At 31.1% G+C, this 7,233-nt stretch overlaps 1 long non-coding RNA gene across 1 annotated transcript; it reads right to left on the bottom strand.

The window, feature by feature from the left end:
- Nucleotides 1-361: 361 nt before the first annotated feature.
- Nucleotides 362-1,916, bottom strand: LOC127533390 (uncharacterized). Its single transcript, XR_007941129.1, has 3 exons — nt 1,672-1,916; nt 835-943; nt 362-675 (listed from the first exon to the last, which is right to left on the bottom strand). It is a non-coding gene; the product is annotated as an uncharacterized LOC127533390 (long non-coding RNA).
- Nucleotides 1,917-7,233: the final 5,317 nt, after the last annotated feature.

Genomic DNA, 7,233 nt, shown 5'->3' with positions numbered 1-7,233 from the left:
GATTCAATAAATTTTTTTGAGATGAGGAAATCACTACTGCATGTTTCTAGTTAAATACCCTACTTTTATGATATATCACTAAAGCATGCACTTTTTATATTTTCCATCAATTTCACCCAAAAGTTGAATAACTATTTGTGAGCAGTGTATGTAGACACATAATAGAAGCACATTTCAATAATATGTCTGCTGCAGTAGTGCAGTTTATCTACCTAGATTGGTGTAACAGTAAAAAAAAAATATGCTACTGATGTTTCTGACTAAAATCTGCTTGAAAAGCACAACTGCTTATCTGTCAAAATGTGTGTAACAAAAGTGTGCACTGAACACTGAATAAAGTCTCTGTAGATTATAGACAAAATTTGCATCTCTCATCACAAATTTCTGTTTATTCACCCAAAGTGCATGAGTAAAATACAAAACAGGTGAAGTACTAAAAAAGATTTATTTTCTAGAAAAGCCAATAGTCAACAATGCAGTTTAATTCTGGGACAGTTGCTCCAGCACCGACACCATGCGTCCCATCAGTGCAACCAAGGTTTTCATTCATCTTCTGGATGTTCTGGAGAATGGCAGAGGTCACGTCTTGGTGTCTTCCGATCTGTTCCAAGAACTGTTCCTCTGACCTCTCCAGATACTGCAGAGGATCCAAAGCAGCTTCCTGGTTCCCTTTTCCTGCATAAAAGCACCAAAAAGTACTAGTTGTCAGTAATTATTTTCTATTTTCATAAACACAGTTAACTTAAAGTAAATGTTCTATTTTGTGATTTTAGGATGGGTCAAAAGATAACATACTGATCATGTTGATGTCTGCATAGTCTAAACAGATCTTACTTGATTTGGTCTGTAGAGAGGAGGACAGCGTGGAGGAGCTGCAGGACGGAACCAGTAAGCTGCAGACTAGTGCTCCTGGTAACTGGACCTCATCATCCAAGGCCGACAACTAAATAAAATGAACAAGACATGCTGTTGATAGCATCTGTAATACAAATGATTTTATCCATTAAATGATTTATTGCTTTGTCCATACAATGTTAGAAAGTGTTACAAATAATACCTGTAATAATTTCCAACAGTGATAAATGCCTTGTTTTATTTTACAACAAAAAACACCAAAAGCATCTGTGTATAAGAAATCAGTGCATTGGATTTCCACATCTGCAAAGCTAGAAAATCACACATCAGAATTTTACCTTGAAATTATGAAAATAGCTGCAGATTACCAGTACTCTTTACTTCATTGTGTTAACTTGATCATTTGAATCAGTTTTTTAGACTTGTATTACTGATACGAAACATAATCAACACATAAATTAAAATGTGTTCGCAAAGAGTTCACTGGTTCTTCAAGGAAAATTTCAATGATAACCATATAGTTCAGTAATATGATTAATGGGTCATTGTGTAACAGCGTGGGAGGTTCTGAATACAGGTCTTGGACTGAAATATTGCTGCTGCTTTCCTCCGGTTTTATAAGGAGTTGTTTCATAGCTTGTTAGCTTACCAGCGGCTAACTGGCTGGCAAACAATAGTTCAACGCCAACCTCTAATCAGTGATCCGGTGTCCGGACCGCGTTAGCTGGCGGAACGTTCATAATACTGATGTGGGACTGTTGTAGCTAGCGTATTCATAGTAGGATAACAGCAGGATGTTGGAGAAATAAAACTTACCATTATCAGGATCGCTGGTCTGCATGGCAGACTCTTAGCGCATCGCACTGCTTGAATGTCTGTGTATTTCAGGCCAATTTCAAAATAAAACTCAATAAAATTCTCGTCCGGGTGAGTGTCCTTCATTGTCGCTTCGCCATACGGACATGTCCCTTCCGGGGCTCGGTAGGAAAAAAAGATTTGATATATATATAATGAAAGTTGATATATATATATATATAATGAAAGTCGATATATATATATAATGAAACTTGATATATATATAATGAAAGTTGATATATATATAATGAAAGTCGATATATATATAATGAAAGTTGATATATATATAATGAAAGTCGATATATATATAATGAAACTTGATATATATATATAATGAAAGTTGATATATATATAATGAAAGTTGATATATATATAATGAAAGTCGATATATATATATATATATATATATATCAAGTTTCATTATATATATATCAAGTTTCATTATATATATATCAAGTTTCATTATATATATATCGACTTTCATTATATATATATATATCAAGTTTCATTATATATATATCGACTTTCATTATATATATATCAAGTTTCATTATATATATATCAAGTTTCGTAATATATATATATATCAAGTTTCGTTATATATATATCGACTTTCATTATATATATATCAAGTTTCATTATATATATATCAAGTTTCATTATATATATAATTTCCTAAACGGCATGCCATATATATATATATATATATATATATATATATATATATATATGGCATGCTATGGCATGCCGTTTAGGAAATTATATATATAATGAAAGTCGATATATATATAATGAAAGTCGATATATATATAATGAAACTTGATATATATATAATGAAAGTCGATATATATATAATGAAAGTCGATATATATATAATGAAACTTGATATATATATAATGAAAGTTGATATATATATAATGAAACTTGATATATATATATAATGAAACTTGATATATATATAATGAAACTTGATATATATATAATGAAAGTCGATATATATATAATGAAACTTGATATATATATAATGAAAGTTGATATATATATATATAATGAAAGTCGATATATATATAATGAAACTTGATATATATATAATGAAAATTGATATATATATAATGAAAGTTGATATATATATATATATATATAATGAAAGTTGATATATATATAATGAAAGTTGATATATATATAATGAAAGTCGGAATATAGAATGTTCAGATTTTCATTCCATCTATTCAAAGTTTCATTCCATATATTCAGACTTTTTCCTACTGAGCCCTGGTAGGACATGGCAAACAAAAACAGGAACCTTATTGGACATTTGCTCTTCAGATGAGCTCTTCTGTGATTATCTATCTGTCTTCATGGTTGTCACAGGGAACGGCGACTACGTTTGAGAAAACAGGTAATTTTTAGAGATGTTTTGATTCTGAACACTGAACGTGTTAGCATTAGCTTAGCTACTTAGCTTCGACTACATTTGCATCCCTACATAGCTTAAAGGTTAAACACATGCACCATATGTTGATGATAATGATAATATCTATGTTTATCTTTATAGCTGGTCTTAAGGCTAATTACGAGGCAGAGGTCAGCTACTGCCTGGACACATCCATGATCACACCACTGGTGGGACACAGTTGTACTGGATTTCAGCTGAAGGCTGCTGTTCTGTCCAAACTGAGACATTTTTATTGTGACATACCCTCCACTGTTGTTAGCTTTTGATTCAATAATTTTTTTTGAGATGAGGAAATCACTATTGCATGTTTCTAGTTAAATACCCTACTTTTATGATATATCACTACAGCATGCACTTTTTATATTTTCCATCAATTTCACCCAAAAGTTGAATAACTATTTGTGAGCAGTGTATGTAGACACATAATAGAAGCACATTTCAATAATATGTCTGCTGCAGTAGTGCAGTTTATCTACCTAGATTGGTGTAACAGTAAAAAAAAAACATATGCTACTGATGTTTCTGACTAAAATCTGCTTGAAAAGCACAACTGCTTATCTGTCAAAATGTGTGTAACAAAAGTGTGCACTGAACACTGAATAAAGTCTCTGTAGATTATAGACAAAATTTGCATCTCTCATCACAAATTTCTGTTTATTCACCCAAAGTGCATGGGTAAAATACAAAACAGGTGAAGTACTAAAAAAGATTTATTTTCTAGAAAAGCCAATAGTCAACAATGCAGTTTAATTCTGGGACAGTTGCTCCAGCACCGACACCATGCGTCCCATCAGTGCAACCAAGGTTTTCATTCATCTTCTGGATGTTCTGGAGCATGGCAGAGGTCACGTCTTGGTGTCTTCCGATCTGTTCCAAGAACCGTTCCTCTGACCTCTCCAGATACTGCAGAGGATCCACAGCAGCTTCCTGGTTCCCTTTTCCTGCATAAAAGCACCAAAAAGTACTAGTTGTCAGTAATTATTTTCTATTTTCATAAACACAGTTAACTTAAAGTAAATGTTCTATTTTGTGATTTTAGGATGGGTCAAAAGATAACATACTGATCATGTTGATGTCTGCATAGTCTAAACAGATCTTACTTGATTTGGTCTGTAGAGAGGAGGACGGCGTGGAGGAGCTGCAGGACGGAACCAGTAAGCTGCGGACTAGTGCTCCTGGTAACTGGACCTCATCATCCAAGGCCGACAACTAAATAAAATGAACAAGACATGCTGTTGATAGCATCTGTAATACAAATGATTTTATCCATTAACTGATTTATTGCTTTGTCCATACAATCTTAGAAAGTGTTACAAATAATACCTGTAATAATTTCCAACAGTGATAAATGCCTTGTTTTATTTTACAACAAAAAACACCAAAAGCATCTGTGTATAAGAAATCAGTGCATTGGATTTCCACATCTGCAAAGCTAGAAAATCACACATCAGAATTTTACCTTGAAATTATGAAAATAGCTGCAGATTACCAGTACTCTTTACTTCATTGTGTTAACTTGATCATTTGAATCAGTTTTTTAGACTTGTATTACTGATACGAAACATAATCAACACATAAATTAAAATGTGTTCGCAAAGAGTTCACTGGTTCTTCAAGGAAAATTTCAATGATAACCATATAGTTCAGTAATATGATTAATGGGTCATTGTGTAACAGCGTGGGAGGTTCTGAATACAGGTCTTGGACTGAAATATTGCTGCTGCTTTCCTCCGGTTTTATAAGGAGTTGTTTCATAGCTTGTTAGCTTACCAGCGGCTAACTCTGGCTAGCAAACAATAGTTCAACGCCAACCTCTAATCAGTGATCCGGTGTCCGGACCGCGTTAGCTGGCGGAACGTTCATAATACTGATGTGGGACTGTTGTAGCTAGTGTATTCATAGTAGGATAACAGCAGGATGTTGGAGAAATAAAACTTACCATTATCAGGATCGCTGGTCTGCATGGCAGACTCTTAGCGCATCGCACTGCTTGAATGTCTGTGTATTTCAGGCCGATTTCAAAATAAAACTCAATAAAATTCTCGTCCGGGTGAGTGTCCTTCATTGTCGCTTCGCCATACCGACATGTCCCTTCCGGGGCTCGGTAGGAAAAAAAGATTTGATATATATATAATGAAAGTTGATATATATATATATAATGAAAGTCGATATATATATATAATGAAAGTTGATATATATATAATGAAAGTCGATATATATATATAATGAAAGTTGATATATATATAATGAAAGTTGATATATATATATAATGAAAGTCGATATATATATAATGAAAGTTGATATATATATAATGAAACTTGATATATATATAATGAAAGTTGATATATATATATAATGAAACTTGATATATATATAATGAAAGTTGATATATATATAATGAAAGTCGATATATATATAATGAAAGTTGATATATATATAATGAAAGTTGATATATATATAATGAAAGTCGATATATATATAACGAAACTTGATATATATATAATGAAAGTTGATATATATATATAATGAAAGTTGATATATATATAATGAAAGTTGATATATATATAATGAAACTTGATATATATATAATGAAAGTTGATATATATATATAATGAAACTTGATATATATATAATGAAAGTTGATATATATATAATGAAAGTCGATATATATATAATGAAAGTTGATATATATATAATGAAAGTTGATATATATATAATGAAAGTTGATATATATATAATGAAAGTCGATATATATATAACGAAACTTGATATATATATAATGAAAGTTGATATATATATAATGAAAGTCGATATATATATAACGAAACTTGATATATATATAATGAAAGTTGATATATATATATAATGAAAGTTGATATATATATAATGAAAGTTGATATATATATATAATGAAAGTTGATATATATATAATGAAAGTTGATATATATATAATGAAACTTGATATATATATAATGAAAGTTGATATATATATAATGAAACTTGATATATATATAATGAAACTTGATATATATATAATGAAAGTCGATATATATATAACGAAACTTGATATATATATAATGAAAGTTGATATATATATAATGAAAGTCGATATATATATAACGAAACTTGATATATATATAATGAAAGTTGATATATATATAATGAAAGTCGATATATATATAATGAAACTTGATATATATATAATGAAAGTTGATATATATATATATATATATATATATATATATATATATCGACTTTCATTATATATATATCAACTTTCATTATATATATATATATCAACTTTCATTATATATATATCAAATCTTTTTTTCCTACCGAGCCCCGGAAGGGACATGTCCGTATGGCGAAGCGACAATGAAGGACACTCACCCGGACGAGAATTTTATTGAGTTTTATTTTGAAATCGGCCTGAAATACACAGACATTCAAGCAGTGCGATGCGCTAAGAGTCTGCCATGCAGACCAGCGATCCTGATAATGGTAAGTTTTATTTCTCCAACATCCTGCTGTTATCCTACTATGAATACGCTAGCTACAACAGTCCCACATCAGTATTATGAACGTTCCGCCAGCTAACGCGGTCCGGACACCGGATCACTGATTAGAGGTTGGCGTTGAACTATTGTTTGCCAGCCAGTTAGCCGCTGGTAAGCTAACAAGCTATGAAACAACTCCTTATAAAACCGGAGGAAAGCAGCAGCAATATTTCAGTCCAAGACCTGTATTCAGAACCTCCCACGCTGTTACACAATGACCCATTAATCATATTACTGAACTATATGGTTATCATTGAAATTTTCCTTGAAGAACCAGTGAACTCTTTGCGAACACATTTTAATTTATGTGTTGATTATGTTTCGTATCAGTAATACAAGTCTAAAAAACTGATTCAAATGATCAAGTTAACACAATGAAGTAAAGAGTACTGGTAATCTGCAGCTATTTTCATAATTTCAAGGTAAAATTCTGATGTGTGATTTTCTAGCTTTGCAGATGTGGAAATCCAATGCACTGATTTCTTATACACAGATGCTTTTGGTGTTTTT

This window comes from Acanthochromis polyacanthus, chromosome 3 (assembly GCF_021347895.1).
Source record: "Acanthochromis polyacanthus isolate Apoly-LR-REF ecotype Palm Island chromosome 3, KAUST_Apoly_ChrSc, whole genome shotgun sequence".
In the NCBI taxonomy this organism is placed as follows: domain Eukaryota; kingdom Metazoa; phylum Chordata; class Actinopteri; family Pomacentridae; genus Acanthochromis; species Acanthochromis polyacanthus.
Note: the sequence above shows the minus strand (reverse complement) of the source record. Positions and strands in the feature narration are given on the sequence as shown.